This window comes from Ranitomeya imitator, chromosome 4 (assembly GCF_032444005.1).
Source record: "Ranitomeya imitator isolate aRanImi1 chromosome 4, aRanImi1.pri, whole genome shotgun sequence".
Taxonomy (NCBI): Eukaryota; Metazoa; Chordata; class Amphibia; order Anura; family Dendrobatidae; genus Ranitomeya; species Ranitomeya imitator.
Window position 1 is genome coordinate 248519410 of NC_091285.1, and position 13245 is coordinate 248532654.

The window sequence follows — 13245 nt, forward strand, 5'->3', positions numbered from 1 at the left end:
AACCTGTTGAGAAAAAGCAGAGTACTGATAGTAATTTATGACAATTAGATCTTATCAAATCCTGTCAGGAGGGAAGAAAAGAAAAGAAAATATATTGCAGCAAATATAAACAAGAATTTAAGCAAGTGTATTCAGTAGTAATCTACCTCTCCAGAGGTTAGGGTCAGGAGCCTGTAGACAGAGTACAGTAGATGTAAAAGAATTCTCTAGTCTGAGAAGACTGTGGAGGAAGGGGAACCACAAGGCGCAGCAAGCTCTGAAAAACGTTGCTGTAGTATAAACTTGTGGCCTTATGCCAAAGGCCTTGCCAATGTCTGTTTATAGTGCTCCTGTATCAGGGGTGAGAGGGTGTTTGTTTTCCCACAGCCCCAATGGGGGGGATTTAGCAATTTATTTGTTGGAATGCAGACTGTGGAAAGAGGGGTAGCACAAGGCACAGCAAGCCCTGATAAACACCGCTGTAGTATAAACGTGTGGCCTGATACCAAAGGCCTTGCTACAGACTGTTTATAGTGCTCCTATATCAGGGGAGAGAGGGTATTTGTTTTCCCAAAGCCCCAGGGAGGTTTAGTATAGCAAATGTCCAGTTCCTTTGTTGGAAGACTGTGAGAAGGGGAGGTACCACAGGACACAGTGTAATGACCAGAGGTCCGAATAAGATCCAGTGAGTCACAAACCAAGACCAAGGCAGAAATCTCCAACGGTATTTACTCAAAGGCAAAATAATCAAGGTAATATGGAGAATATTAAGGCAGATGCACCCCAAAGAAACACTAGCTCAGCAGCAGCTGAAATCACTGTGCCACTCCAAGGTCTCCTGAGAACTGTATACTACAACAGACTAGTAAGAAATTTACCTAACAGGCAACTAAAAACAGGAACAAGTGTAAATTGAATGTAGTGTTATTAAGGGAGCCCCTGGAATGGCACATTGAGTATAACTTACACAACTCTAATATAAGATACACCTCTAAAGTAACAATTTAACACTCTGAGCAGAGATACCCAGGTATCTATAACTATGGTACCGTATCCTGAGATGGATTTCCTCTCAGGCAGGAATCCGCACAGGCTGCAGCCAGTCCTTATCTTCAGCGCCAATAAGTTACAGCAAGCTCCTCTTGTCTTGTCGGCCGATGCCAAGCCCAAACACCGGGGACTTAGTTAGTGGTCTCACGATGTTGTCTCTGCTTCTGTAGCTCCTAGGAATGCTTCCACGACAATCCGTCCGTCTCTGTATCAGCAGTCTGTCCAGACTTGTTCCTCCACTCAATGCACAGGGAATCCACAGACTTCCAAATACGTACTGGGTTCTTAGTAAAGTCTCAGTCTTTTCTTAGATAAAGGGTTAGCTCCTCTCCAGGAAACGTTAGCAACACAAGTCTCTCACAGAGTTAAACAAAAGGTTAGCTCTTCTCCAGGGGAACGTTAGCAACAAAAAGTCTCTCAAAAGCTTCTTTTCCTCCAAAAACACTTGCAGTAAATCCACACAGTCTCTTTTTAAGATCTCACAGCAGCTTCTCCTTTTGCCTCCCGCCTTTTCTCTCTCAGCTCTCACTTCTTAGTTTCACTTTACACCGGAGACACTAGACCCCACCCCCCAGCACACATTGTCTCTGGGAGTTTTGCACAGTCTGTCCTTTGCTGCAACAGGCAAAAACCACAGGGTCCTAGTGCCCTCTCAGTGGGACTACAGTTCACCCTCTTACAACAGCAAGCCCTGAAAAACGCTGCTGTAGTTTAAACGTATGGCTTGCTACCAAAGGCCTTGCCAGTGCTGTTTATAGTACTCCTGTATCAGGGGTGAGAGAGTTCTTGTTATTCCACAGCCCCAGTGTGATTTAGTACAGCAGATGACCTGCAGATCCTTTGTTAGAAGGAGTACCACAGGGCACAGCAAGCCCTGAGAAACAATGCTATAGTATAGCAACTATCTTGGGTTAGTACCCTGATAAGGTGAAGTTAGCAAAAATAAGTAAGCTGAAGCTGAAGGGAGATGGGGACCATAAGGCCCAGCTTACCCTGAGAAGTATTGTTAATGTGACATAAAATATGCAAATAACATGCCTCCTTTGGCAGATTTAACAGCCCACAGCCCCAGGGAGGTATGATAAGTTAATGGAGCCACAAGTGTGGACTCTGAGTATTAATGGCACCTCAGTGTGGTCGAGCGTACCTGAGTTGACTGGAAGGCAGAAAGGCGGGAAAACGTGAAGGAAACCGATATTCCTCTGGTAGCAGGGGGGGGGGGGGGGGGAAATCACTGCAAGGCCTCACCGCAGTGTTGATGTTCGGTGTCCGGAGTGTCCTCTCTGCTGGTGGTCCTGCTGGTGGTCCGGAGGGGAATCCTGATCTTGTATTCGGGTGCAGCGATGGCGTCCCTGTTCACCGCAGCATCGATGTCAAGAGCTGCAGCCGTCTCCTTGTGTTCTCTGCAGTGGCGAAGACTCTCGGGTCTGTGCTACGGGCAGGAGTGTGCTCTGGGGTTGAAGACACTGTTGTTGATGGCGGCAATGGCTGTCCTCACACGCTCCTAGTAGGCCTCAGATTGCCATGAGGTAAATAAATCTTCCTGGGTGAAGGGCCAATTTTTGTTCTTTTTGGTCTAAAATAAGCCTGGGGGAAGGCTGTATCAGTCACCCATATAAAATTGTGTGGATGGTTTGTAAAAGTAGGGATTAAAGTTGGATTGGAGGTTTTTACCTCAGGAGCTCCCTGATCGCATGTCTCACATAGCCAGAGACCGAAGCCACGCCCCCCTCAAAAGTAATTTTCAACCACATATGGGGTATTGCTGTACTTAGAAGAAATTGGCCAACAAATTTTGAGTATATAAAATAAGACTGTCAGCTCACCTCCTCCTTTGGTTAATATGTCCTCCAGGCTGCATGAATCCACTGGGTGAAAGTTGATATGCATCAAATAATTGACATCCAGCGCCTATTTGGACGAATGATCCCAGGAAATCCAAGGTTTTTTAAACCATCTATTTATTTCTTCATATTAAAAACAGGTAACAAAAAAGGTCTGGCAGTTTGGATACCCTCATGATATTTAAGAAAAGGCATAGAAACCTTAACATGTTTCAACCCAGGCAGGTCTTAATCATGGAGTTGCATCTGAATGTCTGTTAGGAAGTCTTAAGGTACCTTCACACTAAACGATATCGCTAGCGATCTGTGACGTTGCGGCGTCCTGGCTAGCGATATCGTTCAGTTTGACACGCAGCAGCGATCAGAATCCTGCTGTGATGTCGTTGGTCGGGGCTAGAAGGCCAGAACTTTATTTGGTCGCTGGCTCTCCCGCTGACATCGCTGAATCGGCGTGTGTGACACCGATTCAGCGATGTCTTCGCTGGTAACCAGGGTAAACATCGGGTTACTAAGCGCAGGGCCGCGCTTAGTAACCCGATGTTTACCCTGGTTACCATCATAAAAGTAAAAAAAACAAACACTTCATACTTACCTTCCGCTGTCTGTCCCCGGCGCTGTGCTTTCCTGCACTCACTGTGAGCACAGCGGCCGGAAAGCAGAGCGGTGACGTCACCGCTCTGCTTTCCGGCCGCTGTGCTCACAGCCAGTACAGAGAAGCAGAGCGCCGAGGACAGACAGCGGAAGGTAAGTATGAAGCGTTTGTTTTTTTTACTTTTATGATGGTAACCAGGGTAAACATCGGGTTACTAAGAGCGGCCCTGCGCTTAGTAACCCGACGTTTACCCTGGTTACCGGCATCGTTGGTCGCTGGAGAGCGGTCTGTGTGACAGCTCTCCAGCGACCAAACAGCGATGCTGCAGCGATCCGGATCGTTGTCTGGATCGCTGCAGCGTCATTTAGTGTGAAGGTACCCTTAGGCTATGTGCACATGTTGCGAATTTCCACACAGCAGTTTTTTCAACGCAGAAACGCTGCAGATTCACAATTGATTTACAGTACAATGTAAATCAATTGGAAAAAATGCTGTGCTAATGGTATGGAAAAATCCGCACTGAAAACACTGCAAATTAAAAAAAGGACCATGTCAATTCTTTTTGCGGATCTGCAGCATTTCTGCACCCATTGACTTCCATTGATTCAGCCAAATCTGGGTTGGGTGCGAGAAACGCTGCAGATCGGGAGGGGGAAGAGTGCGTGGGCGGAGTGTGGGCAGAGACTATGTGTCTGGGCGGAGACTGTGTGTGTGCGAGAAGATGTGTGTATCTTTGTGCGGGTGTTTGTGTGTGACTGTGTGTCTCTGCAGTGGTCTGCGAGTGTATTTGGAGCTGTGTGTGTGTGTCTGTGTGCTGGGGTCTGCGGAGCTGTGTGGAGGTCTGTGGAGATGTGCGGGGGGTCTGAGGGGCTGTGTGGGTGTGCGTTGGTGTGTACGGGGCTGTGTGTGCGGGTCTGTATGTAGGCAGGCATCGTCGGATGGGACTTCTAGTCCCATCCAGCTATGCCTGCTACAGTTACAGCTAGCTGGTTGATGTGACAGTATAGTCCCATCATCCGGCTACTGTATTCAAGTGTAAAAAAACAACAACAAATACACACATATATACACATACAGTACATACATATAGACATACAGTACATACAACATAGAGTACATACTCTAGTCCCCAAAGCCCTTGATTCTCCTGTAAGAAATATAAAAATAATAAACCAACAATATACTCCCTGATCCACAGTAATCCATGTAATAACAAGGGTCCCACTACGATCTTCCGTGGAGAGCCGTCACATAGGCAGATGCAACCGCTCTCCAGGGGCTCTAGGATACAATGACGGAAGGTATCCTTCCGCACTGTATCCCTCCGCTGCTGTGAGTACAGTATAATTCATACTGTCACTTGCGGCACAGCTGTGTGGGAAAACTCACGCTGCAGTGCCGTAAAGTGAGAACAATGAACTCATTGAACCTTCAGTGATAACACTGCAGGAGCCATTGTCTCATGTCAGAGTGTCACTGAAGGTCTATAGTGCTGTCACATCTCCTGATGTGATGGCTCTATAGGGGAGATTGTCGTGGGACACTCGTTATTAATTGGACTGCGTTGGACAGGGAGTATACTGTTGATTTATTATTTTTAATTTTTTGCAGGCGATCGAGGGCTTCCGGGAGTTAGGCGTGGTTGTAAGTATGGTGAAATTAGGAATATTAAAATACTTTTTTCTGGTTGTGTCTTTTTTTTTAACTCTTTCACTACTATAGGATTAGTAATGGATAGGTGTCTTATTGACGCCTCTCCATTACTGAAATATATCGTGGCACAGCTGTGTCGGTGCTCAAGAGAGGTTTCCCACACCAGTAGTCATATAATAAGTAAATAACTTGGCACTCAACTTGGTGGATAGTGATGATAAAGAAAATCAATATTTATTACTTGAGTAGCAGTCCAGCAAAATAAACGTTTTGGTCAAACACTTAGACCTTCTTCAGTAAACCGACTGCTGGTGTGATGGTATATGTAAGGCACTGATATATGTAGAAAGGGTCCAGTGATGAAGTTTTTTTTTGTAGGGCCTCTATAATGAAGGCCAATACCCGAGCAAATGAGACATGAGTGTATATTTTCTCGTCCACAATGGGTATGTAGAATAACCAACTATAATGGATGCCCGGAGAAATAAGGGGTACTAGGATGATCCCGAAAAACAAGGTATAGAACGGTATCCAATTAAATAGCCTGGGACAATGTGATCCTCGCCAGAAGATAAAGTATGGAGCCTGAGCAGCGGTAATCTAATGCACAAAGTAACATGGAGAAAATTCCATAGAGGAGTAGCGATGCAGGTCAGCTCCAGCATGTGGTAGGCAGGAGGAATACATCAACGCGGTATCCGCCGCTGGTTGAATCCAGGAGTTAGGCGTGGTTGTAAGTATGGTGAAATTAGGAATATTAAAATACTTTTTTCTGGTTGTGTCTTTTTTTTTAACTCTTTCACTACTATAGGATTAGTAATGGATAGGTGTCTTATTGACGCCTCTCCATTACTAACCGGGCTTGATGTCAGCTTACAATACAAAGGTGACATTAACCCCTTATTACCCCATATGCCACCGCTACAGGGCAGTGGGAAGAGAGAGGCTAAGTGCTGGAATTGGCGCATCTTACAGATGTACCATTTCTGGGGTGGCTCGGAGCTGGTATTTGTAGCCGGGGGGCCGATATCCATGGCCCCTCTCTAGGCTATGAATATCAGCCTATAGCTGTATGCATAGCCTTTCTGGCTACAAATTATAGGGGGACCCCACGTTATTTTTTTTTGGGGGGGTCTCCTATGTTAATAGCTGGTAAAGACTACGCAGACAGCTGTGGGCTGATATTCATAGCCTGGAAAGCTCCATGGGTATTAATCCCTTCCCAGGGTACAAATAGCGAGTTTCTCGCAAGTGTGACCCCAGCCTAACGAAGATTTTGTGTGTGTGTGTCTTTATTTAACTCTCTATGTACCATTTTATTATGTTTTTTACTAAAACACTGGGCTATCTATCTATTATCTATGTATGTATCTATCTATCTTCCATCTACTGTATCTATCTTCCATCTATCTATCCATCTATCTATTATCTATCTATCATCTATCTATCTGTCTAATCAGTATTCTTCAATGGAGTATGTAAATGAAGAGGTTGGACAAGAAATTACATCACAATTTTTTTTTAAGTATGTTAGCTTTATTTAGGTTACAAAAACGCAGACAAATCCGCAAGAAGAAACACATGAAAACATGCACACAATAATCTGCACAGAAAATTACACAGGCAAATCTGCAATGTGTGCGCATACCCTTATAAAGAAGTTTAGGCTTCACCGTTTTTTTTTCCTTTTTTTTCCAGGGAAAAGGAACCACCTCTTTCCAAGTCCATTTGAACTCCTCATCATCTGTGTTTCATTAATTCCTACTCTCATTAGTTTAGGCAGTCCTCTTATTCTTGTACAGTTTCATGTTATAAATGGATCACTTCTGTACAACAATATAGAAACAGAATTAATAACATTCACACCATGAATGGAAAATTTATATATGCATGCACCCTATGGCCGGTGTCACACTCAGCGTAGGGAAATACGGTCCGTATTTTACATGTGTAATACGCAGAAATGTTCCCAAAATAGTGATCCGTATGTCATCCGTAGGCAGGGTGTGTCAGCGTATTTTGCGTATGTCATCCTCTGTATGTAATGGGTATGGCATCTGTACAGAGAGATTTTCTCGCCGGCTTGCAAAACGGACTTACGATGGATCCACGGGCTCAAATATTCATGAAAACATATATACAGTCTATATATATATATATATATATATATATATATATATATATATATATGTGTCAGTGAGACACATATATATATATATATATATATTCATATTTAATACAGCGCTAGATAGCTTAAAAGCCGGTAATTCAATTGCCGGCTTTTCCTATCTCCTTCTCAAACCCGACAGGATATGAGACATTATTTACATACAGTAAACTATTTCATATCCCTTATTTTTGTACATATTCCTCACTAATAATGTTCCAAGTGTCTGTGTGCAAAATTTTGGAGCTCTAGCTGTTAAAATAAAGGGTTAAATCACGGAAAAAATTTTCTCCGCCAGAGTGGGAAACCAGTGACTAAGGGCAGATATTAATAGCCTGGAGAGGGTCCATGGATATTGCCCCCCCCCAGCTAAAAACATCTGCCCCCAGCCACCCCAGAAAAGACACATCTGGAAGATGCGCCTGTTCTGGCACTTAGCCTCTCTCTTCCCACTCCCCTGTAGCGGTGGGATATGGGGTAATAAAGGGTTAATAACACCTTGCTATTGTAAGGTGACATTAAAGCGACTCTGTCACCCCCTCCAGCCGTTAGAAACTAAAAGAGTCACCTTGTGCAGCAGTAATGCTGCATTCTGACAAGGTGGCTCTTTTAGTTATTGGTGCAGTTAAAGCCAAAATAAAGTGTTTTATAATTTTGCCAAAATGCCACAGGCAAGACTGCATCTGAGGTCAGACGGGCAGCACTCACTGCGCCTGCCCCAGCCAGTACTAAACAGCGCAGGCTCCGAATTTGATTGGAAAACAGCGCGAAGGGGGCGGCGCCTGGCGCCAAAGAAGATTTGAGTGACTGAAGTGTGGCATTTGCAGCAAGGGGGTTAAGACGACTAAAGAGAGGTATTTTGGCGAATTTATAAAACGCTTTATTTTGGCTTTAACTGCACCAATAACTAAAAGAGCCACCTTGTCAGAATGCAGCATTACTGCTGCACAAGGTGGCTCTTTTAGTTTCTAACGGCTGGAGGGGGTGACAGAGTCGCTTTAAGCCAGGTTAATAATGGAGAGGCGTCAATAAGACACCTATCCATTATTAATCCAATAGTAGTAAATGGTTAATAAAACACACACACATCATGAAAAAAGTATTTTATTGAAATAAAGACACAGGGTGTTGTAATAGTTTATTATACTCTCAATCCAATTGAAGTCCCTTGTCACCTGAAACAAAGTTGAAATAAAAAACCAACAATATCCCATACCTCTCCGATGCTCAGTCATGTCCCATGATGTAAATCCATCTGAAGGGGTTAAAGGGACACTGTCACCTGAATTTGGAGGGAACAATCTTCAGCCATGGAGGGTTTGGGGTTTTTGATTCACCCTTTCCTTACCCGCTGGCTGCATGCTGGCTGCAATATTGGATTGAAGTTCATTCTCTGTCCTCCGTAGTACATGCCTGCACAAGATAATCTTGCATTGCGCAGGCATGTACTACGGAGGACAGAGAATGAACTTCAATCCAATATTGCAGCCAGCATGCAAACAGCGGGTAAGGAAAGGGTGAATCAAACACCCAAAAACCCCGCCTCCATGGCTGAAGATTGTTCCCTCCAAATTCAGGTGACAGTGTCCCTTTAAATAATTTTACAAGCAGGAGCCTGATAATGCAGCCGCCCCTGCCTGTAAAAACTGGAGAATGAATGGGAAAAAGGGGAACGTAGCTACCTAGACTTGGGGTTCCTTGCCCCTGCTGGTGTAACTGTAAATCAATTGTGCATCTGCAGCATTTCTGCACTGCAAAAAACGCTGTGGATCTGCAGAGAATCCGCAACGTGTGCACATACCCTTAATATCACAAATGCTCTATAAATATATGTGGTGTTTCAATGCTATTTGCTATTCCAATCATTATATCTAGCATATCATGTGTCCACCTGTCTATCACTGTCAGATACATGCAATTTCACATAAAAAAAAACCAAAAAAACGCCCTTTTGTTTCATTATGCTAAGAGTAGCAAATGTGAACGTGATCCTAGCATTTCTATGTTTTATTAACCACCTATCACTTTCAAACACATACTGATGATATAAACCACCCCACATTATTTGGCTCAACATGGCAAGTGTGAACATGATCCTAGCATAGATTATATTCTTAATCATATCACAACACCATATCCCACACTTGTATTGAGTTTAAAGATCCAGAAACTTTCCTTGTTCAGGATTTTTCTCCTGCGATCCCCTCCTCTCTGCGGTTTAAAAACTTTTTCTATAGCACAGAATTTCAAGTGGGATGTATCCCCCCCCATGGACATTAGCAAAGTGCTTAGATACAGATGAGCTGTTTAGCCTCAGCTGGTCCGTACAGTCTGAAATGTGTCTACGTATTCTTTTGTTCTAGTGGCCCGAGGTACATCCCACATATTGGACATTACACATACAGCATTCCACCAGGTATATTACATTTTTAGTATTACAATTCATGAATGAATTTATTTTATATGTTACACCTGTGGAAAAGGAAGAAAAGTCAGTGCTTTTTTGACATGGCTACAGCACAGACACACTGTGTGTCCACATCTATAGACACCTTTTGTTTCCAACCATGTCTGCTTTTGTTGATCCTGATTTTTTACAAACAGACTTGGTGATATCATGGAGCCAATTGTGGGTGCTTTTTTAGCTACATAAACATATCTAATTGCGTTTGCGTCTATAATTGTTCTCAATTTCTCATCTTGGTTCAACATGGGGACATATTTTTAATGATTTTTGTAATCTCATTATATTCTGTGCTATATTGCGTACTAAATGTGATCTTCTTATTGTCTCCCAGTTTTTCTTTGGTCTTATTTGCAATAAGATTCTCTCTATTTCTTTTTCTATTTTTTTTCTAGTGACTCTTGTTTATATCCTCTTTCCACTAAACTTTTTTGCATTATATCCATTTCTTTTCCTAAGGCCGGTTTCACACGTCCAGATAATTCCAGTACCGTATAAAAATGGTACTGGAGTTATCTGTGTCCGTGTGCTCACTTGGCACATCAGTGTGGCACACGTGAGGCACACGTGTGCCGTCGGTGTGCCCACTGGGTACCACACGCACCGTGCAGGAGACAGCGCTAAGGTTTAGCGCTGTCCCCTGCATCGTGCTGAATCCACGATTCATATCTTCCCTGCAGCATCGTTTGCTGCAGGGAAGATATGAATAATAGTGTTTAAAATAAAGATCTATCTTCCCCCCGCCCTCCCACCCCCTGTGCGCCCCCCCACCCCCTGTGCGCCCCCGCCGCTGTGCAGAAAATATTCACCCGGCTCGCTCCCTCATCGGCGCTGCTTCCTCTCCTGGCCGCAGCTTCTCCTGTATGCGGTCACGTGGGGCCGCCGATTACAGTAATGAATATGCGGCTCCACCCCTATGGGAGGTGGAGCCGCATATTCATTACTGTAAATGAGCGGCCCCACGTGACCGCTTACAGGAGAAGATGCGGCCAGAACAGGAAGTAGCGCCAGCCAGCGAGGGAGCCGGGTGAGTATTTTCAGAACAGCGGGGGGGGCGCACAGGGGGTGGGAGGGCGGAGGACACATAGATCTTTATTTTAAACACTATTATTCATATCTTCTCTGCAGCAAATGCTGCTGCAGGGAAGATATGAATTGCGGATTCAGCACCAGTGGGGGGGACAGCACTTAATGTAGCGCTGTCCCCTGCACGGCACACGGACTGCACACGGACAACGTCCTTGTGCGGTACGTGTTTTACACGGACCCATTGACTTTAATGGGTCCGTGTAATACGTGCACTCCCACGAACACTGACATGTCTCCGTGTTTGGCACACGGAGACACGGTCCGCAAAAAATCACTGACATCTGAACAGATGCAGTGATTTTTATGTGTCTACGTGTGTCAGTGTCTCCGGTACGTGAGGAAACTGTCACCTCACGTACCGGAGACACTGACGTGTGAAACCGGCCTAATGCAGCGGTGTTTGAGCAATTTCTTCTTGTTCTTATAAATTCTCCTTTGGGGATGTTACTCACTACATGGGCAGGATGGCATGAACTTGCTCTGAGAATCGTATTGCTGCCTGTGTATTTCCTAAAGGGGGCGATGAGAACTTTATTCTTGTCTTTCTCCACTGATAAAATAAAATCTAGAAAGTTAATTTTATACTTATTGTACGTATATGTAAAGGTCAGATTGTAAGTATTAGTACTCATATACTGTACAAATCCTTTTGCTTCCTCCTCACTCCCCCTCCACACAAACAAAAAAACCATCAATATTTCTGACCATCCATTGTAATTTTTCATAATATGAATCTGTGGTGGAAAAAATATATATTTCTTCCCATAGGGCCATTGTGAGATTTGCCAGTGAAGGTGTTCTGTCCTCACTAGCTGAGGCAGGCTCATACATAGCTATACAGTCAGCTAAACCGCTATACCGGGGTCCAATAAGGAGACTGTGGTTGAGTCTGTGCTTTATTAAACATAGTGGTATATTGATGCGGTGAAACTGTGAACAATGATATACATAGAATCAGTGCATGGTATAGAACAGATACATAATACACATGATATACATTATGCATAACATTTAGAAGGCTAGAAACTGAACTTTGAGTACAACTGGCTAGGCTAGGCTAATATGGAGCAGAAATATCTATAGGAAGCATAAAGACATACCGGCAATGCAATCGCAAGGGGGATGAAGTGAAGCGTCTTTCCTTGAAGGCAGACTGAGGAAAGTGAAAGGAAAAAATGGAGGGAAATGGAGGCTGAGCTACCATAATGCATTGCAAAGGAGGAGGAGAATCAGACATGGATAATACAAACACAGAAGATTGAACTGTCAACATAACTCTGACCGCTAGAGGGAGCCAAAGCACTAAAAACAAATAAAGATATGAACATCTATACTGAGAAACCTGCAATTACGCAAACAGATAATCAGGGTAACAATATTAGATGGCGGAGACAGAACACTCCCCGTCTGGCATCAACGGATGTCACTACTCCTTTCTTCCGAAGGCAACAATAGGACCAGTTCAGATATCGGTCTGGAAAATGTCTTAGGTTCATTCCCTTTGGTCATCCTTAGCTCAACTTTGCGGACGTTGCCGTCCTTGCTCGGGAACGTTGCGGTAACTAGGCCAAGTGGCCACTGGTTCCGATGAATCTGACAGTCTTTCACAAGAACAAAGTCACCTATGTTCAGATTAGGTTTAGTAGATTGCCACTTTGTACGTGGCTGCAGGGTAGACAAATATTGTTTGCGCCACCTGTCCCAGAAAGTATTTGCAAGACTTTGTACCTGTCTCCATTGGCGCTTGTAGAGGTCCTTAGCGTCGAATCCTCCTGGAGGGGTACTGGACAGTCCTGTTTTCTGGGTAAGTAAAGTAGCTGGAGTCAATAACAAAGGCTCCTCAGGGTCGTTAGGAACTGGAACCAGGGGTCTTGCGTTAATTATAGCTGCAGCTTCAGCCATGAAGGTGTTTAGGCTTTCGTGGGTGAGCCTCGCTGCTCCTTCTGTAAATGGTCTTCCTTGGTGCTTGACCAGATTGTGCTAATGTTGTACGATTAGGTAGGCAACATGACATTTTCCAGGAAGTATAAGAGGGAATTTCTCCACAAACTCCATCTCAGCTTCTTTGAGTCGGCCTCCTACTCTCAGTAGGCCACTGTTGTCGATGAATGGGTCGAGTTTTCTCAATACGCTGCTCGCTGGTATTGGAGCTTTGTTAATAAGACATTGGATTTCTGCAAAGTAGGTTTCTCTTTGAACAGTGAGGATGATGTGATTTCTAGAGAACTCTAAGTCGGAGGTAACGTAAGTATTTTTACAAAGATGCCAACCTTTACATTTTTCTGTGCCACAAGTTCTGGTGGTCCTGAATGAGCGACCTATATGAGTCAGGCAGGTAATGGCTCGAGTAAGTGACTTCCAACTTGAGAATCTGTCGAACCTGCAAGATCCAAGCTGGATAACAGAG